Here is a 12,691-nt window from a genome sequence, read left to right on the forward strand (position 1 = left end):
TCTGCCTGAGCTTTATAAACAATTAAAAGACAGCAAATGCAACAGGAATGAGGGACACCAATATGAAGGCAGCTCATGTCTTAGAAGCAGTATAACGTAGAAAAAAGAATAAAGGGGGGCACTTCTGGGATTTTGCCTGTTTCCACAGTGGTTATTGTGTATTACTCAGCCAGGGATTGCCTACATGTAGGAATTTGTGTTGACCGTAAAATGTCTTAATTAAATGTGTGGTTTCTTGCATAAAAGCCAGTATGTAATAAGCAGTTATACAGCATCGTATACTGTAAATCTGAAGTCTCTGCCTCGGGATGGTGTAAGCTTTCAGCGCAGGCTGGGATGACAGGAAAATCTCACTCATCTTCCGAAGTTTTTCCTCGCACTTTCAAACTTTTGTTCCACATCATAAATGCAGTCTTCCCCAGACAACAGAAGAATGTCCAAATCTCATTTAGCCACCACAAAATTTCCCTAAATGTTTCTCAATTGGAAAGACTGTACTACATAATCACAGGCACACATGCAGATGACAAAGATCAATAATTCAAAACAGATACAAATACAAATACAAATATTATTATTGTACCTTAGTTTCTCCATGATAACATGCAGTGTCATTTTTCACAGGATCTTACCCTCCCCTTTCCCCCTTACACTCTGCAAGTGCAACAGCTTTGCCAAAGAGCTGCGAAGCTTAATCGAACTAAAACACTTGTTTTTCACACATTCTGTCAGGTTCATACCCTTTTTTTTAGATATTTCTCGGGACTGTTATAGGTAAGTACTACTCTCTTCACACTAAATAAAAGCTTTCCTTTTTTTATTCTTAAAACTGTCTTTTACATTACAGGTTACAGATTCACATCTCACAGTGTATTTATAGGACTATAGGGGGTGGAATGGTGGCAAGTGGTTAGCATTGCTACCTGCAGTGTTGTAGCCCTGGGTCCAATGTCTGTAGTGCTATCTGTGTGGAGTTTGTATGTTTTCCCCATGTTCATGTGGCTTTCCCCTGGGTGCTATGGTTTCTTCCCACAGTCCAAAAGATTCATTAAAAGGGAAAGCTGGCATTGGTGTGAGTGGATGCTTGTTTGTGTCTGTGTGTACCCCGAGATAGACTAGCATCCCATATAAGATGTATCCTGCTTTGTGCCAGTTGCTTGCCAGGATAGGCTCTGGCTCCCCTATGACCCTGTATTTGTTAAAGCGCTAGTTGGCTATAAGACTCGAAAAGCAGGATGAGGAACTTTCTATAAGCCTGGAAAATCCTGAGCTCTCAGAAGAAACAGTTCTAAATGCTTTCATTTTTTGCAGTGCTTTCTTATGATTTGAGCAATATTTCGGTGTCCTTTACTGAACCAGACTATGATTGCAAAATGATTTATGGCAGTAAGCTTTGATTAGGGTATTACCACAGAGCCACACAGGTGTAAAGGAATCCTTGCTACGGTGAATCATTGTATTGTCATAGTCTAAGTATAGAAGGGTGGTAAAACCACAGGAAAGTGAGAGTAAATGATTTTAAATTGTAGAATAAAACCAAAGAGGTTTGAAACATTACATTCCAGAAGGGTGAAGGAAGAGGGGTCTGTACCAACCTCTTTAACTACTTTTATACACAAGACAACATGAGCAAAAGCACTGGAAGAAGCACATTCTGCCGCACAGTTACCTCCTTACTCTGAATTGTGCTTTAATTCTACCTTTTTTCAGAGCTGTGCACAACAATAAACAGTTGTTAATGTCTAAAAAGTGCAAAAGCTGCTCTGGTCAGAGTATGTTGTAATCTTGGGACAACAGTGTAGGACATACTGTAAAAGAGTTGCAGGTCATAAGGGCCTTAACTACTTTATAGGCAAATGATACAGCACATAAAACACTATCATCCATCCATCTATTTTCAAACTGCTTTATCCAATACAGGGTCACAGTGGAGCTGGAGCCTATCCCATCAAGCAACGGGTGCAAGGCAGGATCCACTCTGGACAGGACTTCAATCAAATCATTTATTTACTGACCTTCATAAAACAAAACTTCAAAATGCTCTGCAAGCAGCAAGTGGAATGCTTTCTTACAACTGGTGTAGACTTGAAAATTCACTTCACTAATACAGTCAGATTCTTAGACAAATCTCGCAACAAACTAAATATTTTCTAAATCCATACTATGGGTATAGAGAATATTTTCAATGCTTCCAAAGTTCAAAATTCAGAAGTTTTAGGCATGAAAAACAGTATTTTTCTAAATACTTGACAGAGTAATTTCTTTTAGGACCGTAGTGAACAGTCACTGTTGATGGCACACAAAGTTAATTAAGTTCTAATCACTAAGTCAATCTGATCAAGCCCATACTGTAACTGTGAAGCGAGTAGAATGATCTAATTAACAAGGGATTCATTTGAAAATGTTTGCAGCACGGCAGTTATAAAATTACAACATTGGGTGTTACTTGAGACAAGGGACCAAATGACTTCCATCATTCTGAAAAAAACAAGATTCATTTTTAAGTGCATTAATAGCATTTTAATATGACCAGTCACCTTAATAAAGCTTCCTACTTAATGTACTCCTGATATTAAATCTTTGTATTAAATAAGGTCAAGCACAAAGGTTTCAGATTCGTTCAGTTATCTACAATTGAAAATTGTCTTTGTAAATTTTCAACTACAATATAAAAAATAAAACTGTGGATTGCTAGATGATGACATGGTGGTCATGTACCCAGAAAATTGTGGAGATGAAACAGAGAAACTCTGAAACTGAAATTGATTCCTGCTGCAAGACAACATTATCACATCTGAAAATGTGACCAACCTCAGTTACTCCTCAAGGCTCGAATATTAGGTGCATATTTGATGGATTTTGCAAGTGTCTTAGCCTGTGGAGAAAGGAAAAGCACTGCTGTGTTTATCTGGAAACATTGTGGAGCTGTGCATCTCTCAAAACAGGATCAGACCTGGCCTTAAATCCAATTGTATCAACTGATTCATCAAACATATTGCAACTCAGGGTCATAAGGGACCCTGTGAAAATCTATGAAGACAGACAGTTGAGGAGATAATGTTTAGGAGGCATGCATACAATACTGTGGCTATCTAAATGATAATTTGTTCTTTGAGAAATTTATAAAATGGTTTTCGAGAATACTTACTGTATGTGTATGGAATGGTGTATTGTAGAGTGATAAGATACACAGCAAGCTAACTAATTCTGTAATAGATTAAGTTTTCCTGAAAAGGAAAAAAACTGTGGAAGCAACCACCTGAGGCAACTACAGTGGTGTGTGACCCTTATCTAACTTGTGCTTGCTTACACCTTAAATGTCCTGAACATACGCTACTGATATGCTGATTAACATAATGTCTGAAACATGCATTATTATTTTTTTTGTGTCACCTGAAGCATTTTGTAAGAGGGATGTTCCAATCTGAAGCACAGCCAGAGCAACAGACAATTGTGGTATTTCAGAATATGGCATACTTTCTTTTATGATTTTGTGGTTGTTCAACAAGTCTTTTTAAACTGTGCTTTCCACATATTTTCCAGTGAATAAACTGAGTCTGTACTTTGCACATGCAATTCGAGGAGTTTCTGAGTTATACTTGTATGCTTTCTGCTGCCACCAATTTTCATCATGAAGCATGTGTTTGGCATCATGTATAAATCGCAAAAATAGACTGGATGAAGTGTTTATAAACTTGTCGTTCACAGTTTCTTTTTGAGGCACTAGCCTAAAAATGCCCAACACATTTGTATGCTATTTTGCTTTTGAGGGTCCCAAACTCCCAGAATCAGTTTCCAGAAGGCACGAGGTAGTATGCAGTGAAATGACTGCCAAGTAACTCAAACTTTCATCTCTCTGTGGATTAAATATCTTTTTCTTGCAAAGTTTCTCATTCACGCTGACAGAGAATTTTTGTACCCACTATGTCAGATTCACTAATATACAGTAAATTACTGACTGGTGCAAAATTCTGAACAGAATACTTCATGAGCTGGTAAAATGACCATAAGAGTAACTGAACTAAAAATAAATAAATAATGGAAATAATATGTTTACTTCAGTCCTTAGGACATAATGGCATTGCCAGCTAACAGTAGTTGGACACATTCCATAACAACAGCTTTTACCATTACCCTATCAGTTTTCATCTTAAACTTACCACCTATAGTTTTACTGGAAGGACCTACCGCTTTTTCCTAACATGTCAAAATGCATTTATTAATTTCAAATGCCATAACACACTTGTCAGCTGTATAATCAATTACTTAATTATTCTCAGCTGTGCAGGTTCCAAGCTCTTTTATGATGCATTGGGTAATTGGGCTGGAAAAAGACCACCCCTTCACTATCCATTCCACGCATGATCAAGAGGTGTTCTGTCTTATTTCTCATTGATCCCTCCATTTTTCTAGCCACTGCTACTGTACCTTTCTGTCTCTTCATCTTCTGCTAGACAAACAATAGTTCCTTGTCTTCAATCTCCTGTCTCTATGGAGGATCAAGATATCCACAAACATCAGGTCATAACTGCTCTGATGGCCTGCCAGAACCTCCTCCAAAACCACTGGATCAGACGGATCTTCAAGATTTGACAATCCAACACAGATTTGCTGCAATTGCTTTATTACTTAGAGCATTGAGTCAAATTTGATTATTTTTGCTAGACCACTACACCATGAAGGCTTTGTAACTTGTGTAGGTAAAATAAAATCTTTTGTTTAAAAGGTAAGCAGCCTTGAATAACAGAGCCAGCACAATTAACAATCATAATGAAAGCAAGTTGTACTCCTTGACTCACTTTCTTGCTCATGCACTTGCACTTGCTGGAAATACTGGATATTGGGCTGCGGCTTTTTGCATAAATACCTAAGGAAATCATGCCACCGTATTCATAATGAAATCTTCTTTCACGAGCCAAAAACATGCATACAAGTTTCCCAGATTTGACTAATTTTAGGGACCTTTTCTAGGGCCAACAATGAAACATTTTAGCTGTATTTTAAAATCCCCAGTGAATTCATTATGCAGGGCATGTAGTCTTGTCTGTATAATAGCTGAACAGAAAGTAAAGGACACTCAAAAGTCTACCAATAGGTGTATTTCAGTTGTAAATTATAGTAATTTGAGCTAATAATTCATATTTTTGGTACACAAATTAGCAACTTTTACACCTCGTTGTAGAAATACTGTGATATAGTTTGCTTTTGAGAACACATTAAATTGGGAAAAGTTTTTTTCTGTTTAACGACGGTGCCCAGTTCCCCACAATTCACACCAGCAACACTGCTGTTTCTCATTTAAGTTTTGCTTCAGATATGACAGGCTTTCAAGGTTGATTAAGTTAGGGTTAACTACTTGCAAAGCATATATTTGTTTAAGAAAATGAGCTGCTGCTTGGCACTGTTGTTTATTTATCCTGGTCTGTGGGTGTGTGTGATAAAATATCTGACTACACAGGCCTCACTCTCTCTCTCCAAAACATTCTATCGCTGCATGGAGGAATGTGTAGAACACTTCTCCACGTGGCATTGCTCAGCTGGCTGGCAAAACACATAGAGATCGTTACAACACAGCTTAAACTCAGCATAACCAAGTATTCAGAGTCTTACAGGCACAGACAGATGTGTCAAGCCCCTCTGTTCATTTTGTACTGCATAAAACAAATTAAGACTTAACAAAAACAGCCCGTCTGCCTCCTGAAATTCAATGCTAAGTGGCTTAGCCAGTTTTTGTTCTTTTGATCCCTGGGTGTCAACTGAAACCGTCTGAGCAATACTCACAACCCAGCTGGTTTATTTGTCTTTTCCAAAGTTACAAATTACCACAAAAAAACTTGCACTTTTAGTAGCTGCACGTTTGTGTGCTCTTTTTCACAATTAATATATTGTAGAAACCTTACAGTATGATGCAAAAGCCTTCCCACAAATTGGTACATGACATAATAACATACAGTCACGCACAAGAGGCAGACAATTTCAATACAGGGTCCCAAAACACCCAATCTCCACCTGCGCCAGTCTAGTGAAGGTCATTGATACCAAGGAAGAAAGGCAACACAGTCATTTGACAGTCAAACAAATCATCTGACAGCTGCAAAAAAAAAAGTTTTTTCCACATAGGATTTCATAAAATGCGAACCCAGACATGAAAGAAAAATAGATGAGATGGAGCAGTTTGGGCAGAGTGACGTGTACAGTATTTCAGTCTAATGTCCTGAGAACAAAGCTGGCTAATTTATCATTCACTCCATCTTTCACTCTATAAATCCAGTTAGTCCCAGTCATCACTTCAAACTATTGTAAACGTAGTTATTTAGCTTCATTTTCCAGTTGCCATTCTGCCACAATTATTAGTTATTCAATACCAAGGCCATGAGCATGGAATGCCCCCCCTCCCAACTCACACAGAAGGGAACACCACAGTGTGCTGGCTAACAGTAAGACTGAGGGCTGTGACAGACTGACAATGTGCCAGGAATACATCTGAAATGGATCTTCCCTTAACTTTACACTGAAGGTAGGAAACAAAAACACCAACAGAACAAGTGTGCTGCTTACAATTAATGCTGGATCAAGTCCCTCATTTAAAAATGCATCCTGACACACCCACACTCAGATTATCTAATGAAGGTTTTACAGTTAAAATGCCTTTGTCTTTTTTTAGAGACATGAACAACAAAAGTAAAATATGGGGCTATTTCAGTATGCGGTTATGTGTTCTTGATTGTAAAAGTTGTTTTTGAGCTCACACTGATTTTGGCAAAGAAAAAAGATACAATTTTGTGGAAAAAAATGAAAAGACATTTAATAAAGTTAAAAAGGAAAATCGCACATGTACACTGTAGGTTTAGCTTTTGCTCATTCCCATTTGCAAAAAGTAAAAACTGATAATTTGTTTTAACTGTTATGTAATTTCTACAATTAACTAAAATGAATTCAACTTTCCTGTTGTACACTCAGATGTGAAAATATACCAGAGACCATGCAATTGTTCACATGCTGGTTGCTCTTGGAAGTTTAAAATTCATGTTGTCTTATGTGTGAGTCTCATCTTTGAGTGAGACTTGCTATTCAGTGCATTACAGTACAATGGATTAAAAAATTGGATTGGATTGAAAATCCATTGAATAATGTATTTTTGTATTTACCTTGTATTTACCAGACCCTACATTTATCCTCTGTAAGGGATCTAGGGTTTCCATCAAGTTTAATGTTTTATGGACATGGAATAGAAACAGTAAAATGACAGAGAAAGGTAGCAAAAACATAAATTATCAATATAAAAAAGCTGGCTAAGATTACGTTTTAAGTGTTTATGTTGACAAAAGCCTTTTTGTCTTCTAAGACATTAATGGCTTTTATGTTAGAATTGTAAAATAAGATCTTATTGAAAATATTATGTACAGTTTTGGTCACTACAGAAAAGAATGCTGCTCTAGAGTCAGTCCATACTGTACTCTTGAGCTCAAAGGAATGTTATATTCTAACAAGTAAAATAATTAATAATAATAATTGCTTACACTTATATAGCTCTTTTCTGGACACTCCACTCAAAATGCTTTAAAGGTAATGGGGATCCCCTCTACCACCACCAATGTGCAGCATCCACCTGGATGATGTGACGGCAGCCATAGTGCGCCAGAACACTCACCACACATCAGCTATCAGTGGGGAGGAGAGCAGAGTAATGAAGCCAAATCATAGATGGGGATTATTTGGAGGCCACAATTAGTGAGGGCCAATGGGACATTTGGGCAGGATGCTGGGGTTACACCCTTTTTCAAGAAACCCTCTGGTGACCACAGAGAGTCTCATCTGAAGGATGGCTTCTTTTTACAGTATGGTGTCCCCGTCACTATACTGGGGCATTAGGATCCACATAGACTGCAGGGTGAGCACCCCCTGCTGGCCCCACTAACACCTCTTCCAGCAGCAACCTTAGTTGCCCATCCAGGTACTGAGCAGGCTCACACCTGCTTCGCTTCAGTTGGTTGCCAGTTGTGAGTTGAAGGGCTGCTGGCATATCACCCTGACTAAGCCTCTTCAGTCTTGAACAAAAAAATAAGAAACACAAACTAGAGAACCGAAGTGGTAACTACAGGGTTGTAGAAAATTGAGGATAGAATAGATGGCACTTCTTTTCATAAAGGGTTGTGGGAGTCAGGAACAAGCTAACCAGGCGTGTTGTCAAAGCTGATAACCTGACCTCTTTTCAAGGAGCTACAGGATTAGCTATTTGGATACCTACTAAACATCAAAAGAGCTCTATGGATTGAAATTTTGTCTGCAAGCTCTCTTCTGTTCTAGAATATTTTTCTGTTTCTAACACTGTGAATATGACAACAAAAAACAGTTTTGGACATACAGTATTCAGGTATTCTAATGAATAAAAAAACCCATAAAAGTATTGAAGAGAGACCACTTCTTAGTCACAGCATGTTTGTGACTGTGCTTTTAAGACATTCACCTTGGCCATAAGAAGGTGTCTATACTGAGATTGCTTCAGAAAAACCCTCAGATATGCTTTAGTCCTTGGCTCTGTGAAGGGTAGACGAAGTCTTATTCTTCAAGATGAAAGCAGACATTGCATATAACTGTGGTTAAATTAAAACTTATTGCCTCACTGCCAAGGCAGGCTTTGAGACTGCCATCTCTATAACAGATGTGTGGTCTGTGACAAGGGAAACAGTGATACTTTACAAACTCAGCTAAGATGTGAGGAGGTCAGAACATATGCAGTTAAGGAGCATTTGTGTTCCAGGACATACGCAACCTTTGGTAAAGGCACAGGAAAAACACCAGAAAGGCTGATTTGTGAGTGTCCGCAATTCCCCATACCTTGTAATCTGGACGTTCTGATGATCGTGTGGCTTGTTAAAGGCTTTTACTGACAACTCAACAGAGGAGAGGACAGTTTGCCAAAGGCTTGTGTGGTTGAGACAGACTGCTCCATGGGACATAACTCAATGTGGTGTCAGTATTGAACTTTTCTTGGAGAGAAATAACCCTCCAAGACAAAAATGCAGTCTGTACATTAGGCAACAAATTGAAAAAATCAGAGAGTTTTGTTCTATACACATATGTATTTTGTATTTTATTTCAATTTTTATTTCAAGCCTTAAGCACAACATAGCTAAAAGGTCACTTTAAAATCATCAGGTCCCAGACCCTCAAGAACAACAAATTATAAACTATAAAATGCTAAAGGTGATATCAGTGTGTCAGAGATGCAGAGTTCACCAATAAGATCCCAAGATCCTCTGGGCTATAAGAAGAAATCAGCGAGAACCCAGCTCTTCCAGGTAAGCCAGCACCAAGCCCTGTTGAACTGCTGAATCTCTTGTTTCTCACTATTTTCTCCACGGCTGCACCCAACAACTGGAACTCATTATTGCAAAGGCACATGGGATTTATCTAACTCTTCGGGTATTGCAGAGTGAAATGTCTGTGGCATCCCCTAATGATTTCTTGTTTTGGAGAACTGCAGAATGTCTTAAATGTATTTGGCACCACAGTTCAACTTTGCAACAGTATTAATTTCTTGCTGGCTTTTCTTTTAACTGAATCAAACCCCTACTGTTGACTTGGGTATTTTTTTTTTGTACTGGCACTTTCCTGTTTCTTGATGTGGCATTTGATTTAACATGTTTTTCACTCACTGCAATGAAGGCAAAAGGGTATTTTTTTGTCAAGGGAGGATTTTCGTTTTTCATTAACGGGAACTGTTTTCATATTTAACCTGCTATCTACTTAGTAGTCCATCATTAAATTAGTGTTGAATAAAAAACAACAACTTTCTATTCATGAGTATTTAACTCTTGGATTGTAGCTTCATACACAGAGATTTCCTATGTAGACAGTATAGACAGGAAAGTAATTTAAGTAATCTAAAGATGGGGAAAATTGTTTCCACCTAAAATTCAAAATACACTAGCACTGTGCTGAAATTAATTTGTTAGAGTTAGTTCCTAGAATTTATTGTAGTGTTTTACTTTAAGTAGTAAGCAAATAAGATAGTATTGCTTTCAGTTCTTACAGTAAGTAAAATTGTTCAATTCAAAATGTCATGATCTAAGGAAATTGTTAAGTTGTGTCTTATATAAAAATATAGCATTTTCATCTGTGAAAACACTGTGATGAACAAAAGACTTGGTTCTGGAAAAAAATGTTACGATATTTTACAATGTCATCATTCACAAACTACATTCTTGTACTGCTACAGTCAGCCTGAATATGCTGATAAATATGTCACAGATTTATTTAAAAAGAACTTCAAAGTGATATTTTAAGTAGAAAATTGTTTAATCTCTATAACAGTGGTCATTTCAATACTGATATTTTAACAGTGCACGTTAAATACAAAATTATGCTGACAATTCTTAAGATTCATATACCATGAAACATAGTCTTCTACACTTCATGAATGTATTTTAAAGCCCCAGTGGGAGGTAAGAAACCATGTTATGTAACAAACAGGAACTGGTTTACAGATCATTGCTATGAATTTGTTTTACTGTAGCTTTTTAAAACATTCTTAAGTTTTTAAAGAAGCAGGCCTTGACTTGTCTGTTATGGTTTATTTGGCGACACACAGGGCTTTGCCATTCTTCAGATAACCAAGACTTGCTTGTCAGCTGGCAGGACAGTGGAAGTTGTCAGACAGTCTCTTATTAAATTGAATGTTGTCTGATTTATTAGCACAGGAGTTAGGGAAGGACCAATAAATCAACTGCAGGGACCCTAACAGCCCAGAAGAGTCTGTTAAATTAAAGCATATGATTTAAGTTTCACAGTTATGGTATGCCAAGCACTCTATGTAGTAAAAACATAAGTTTGTAATTATAGTTTTCATGGAGAAATTACAGAATATTGCTTCCTGGTAATGCAGACAAATACCTACTGTAGCAAGATGATGATTTCTTCTGAAAAGACTGTTGTACCATTTCTCTCTAGGCAGAATCCTTCTCCCTTTAAACAATGGAGCACCTGTTGCTTTTCAAGGCAAATGCCACTTTGATGCATCATACAAGACTAAGTAACACAGCAAGACATTCCACAATGAAGAAATGTAATGGAGTTCTTCATTTCCCCAGTTGAACAGTCCAAGTACAGGCAGCCTGTACTACAGTAGTAGGCAAGTCAGATTAGAAGGAGTCAGGTCATGGTGAGTTACTGCATGAATAAAATCAAAGCACATTGGTAGTGTCAAATACAGCGATAGAGGGCAGTGATAATATATGATGTTAGTAAGAGTAGTTTCAACTCGAAATGATCAGCAGAAAACATGTGAGATGTTGTGACACTAAGCGGATAAAAGAGGGATTCTGTATGGAGAAACCTTATGATGGCCTTTGGAGCTCTGGTTGAACCCATAAGCAAACACAAGCCTTTGTGAGGCCAATCACTGTTCATATCTTCTCTGATTTTATTTCAGAACATCCTTCTGTAGTTCTTTAGTACTGTAACAGGAATATCGTATAGCATTTTATTGCATTCTATTACTTCTCAAAGTCTTTACATGGGTTCGGAATAAATCCATAGTTCTGTTTGTATTCATTGTTTAACCAGATAAGTCAGTTGAGAACAAATTATTTACAACTGTTTACAATGGCAACCAGGAGAGTACTTTATACAGCAGGGTACAGTATTTTACTGGAGTACTGTGAATGAAGTACCTTGCTTAAGGTTACAACACCAATCTCCCACCTGGCATTTGAGCCCAAGCTCTCCAGTTAAAGTACTAACCACTATTCTAGGTTTAGATTTAAGCCCTCGATTTGCTGATTTCTTAGACTTGGATGTAAGTTTAGCCACAAAGCAATGAAAGGTCTACGAATCTGATATAAGAGCTGATATGAGGGAATGCTTTAAAAAGTAAAAGGGCATCTGGATCTTGCCTTTCTCTGTGACCGTTTTACACTGCTCTGTAAAGATTTTAGACATTTAACATTCTTCTATTTTCTTATTTTTTCCTTCTTTATACAGGTACACAATTCAGTGATTTAATTTTTTATGAAATCATTTTTTAATCTTTTTAACATTTATTAACTTAATCCTGATAGATCTATATTTTGTAGTACCAAAATAGCATTTTTGCTTTTTGTATGGAGAGAATAGTAAATGAAAGTAATGAAGGGGATAAGCTAACAATGAATGACTTTTAAGGCTCTCTTCAGTGTGAATTCTAGATAGATAAAGGACCAGCTTGGCTGCTTAAGCTACACTAGTAAGTCACAGTTGTTATAATAATAGAAAACACCAGTGGGGCTTAAAGTAAACTGTTGGCACTCGTAACACATGTATACTTTAACTTTTGATTGCGTCTAGGAGTTTTGCACAGCGGCATATATGTTTTATTTCTAATACAAGAAATAAACAGGAAGCTCTTTACTTTACTGGAGAAAGGGCACAACAATTGTGAACACAACTAGCACAAGCTGGGATTCTAGCCTTTATCACAGGATAGCTAGACTATGCCAGCAGTCAGAAACTGGCATCTCCAACACCTCAGTGCAAACTGTCACCATATCAGGCTCTCAGGTTGGTATTTCTGGTTTAGGGAAAGGTTTTGCACATTGGCTGACTTTTCTTTGGTGTATCTCAGCTTCAGGCAGTAGTTAGATTCTGGGACGTAACATGTCACAACTTGAGGTGGCGTAAGGAGTAGAGAAAAAGGTCAAGGATCGTAAAT

General features: G+C 37.5%; 1 protein-coding gene across 4 annotated transcripts in view; it reads right to left on the reverse strand.

Annotated features, from left to right (window-relative positions):
• nfatc1 (nuclear factor of activated T cells 1) overlaps nucleotides 1-12,691 on the reverse strand; it is a 106,702-nt gene that overhangs the window by 80,720 nt on the left and 13,291 nt on the right. The window lies entirely within an intron of this gene.

The sequence above is a fragment of the Lepisosteus platostomus genome, chromosome 12 (assembly GCF_059453375.1).
Source record: "Lepisosteus platostomus isolate fLepPlt1 chromosome 12, fLepPlt1.hap1, whole genome shotgun sequence".
Lineage (NCBI taxonomy): Eukaryota > Metazoa > Chordata > Actinopteri > Semionotiformes > Lepisosteidae > Lepisosteus > Lepisosteus platostomus.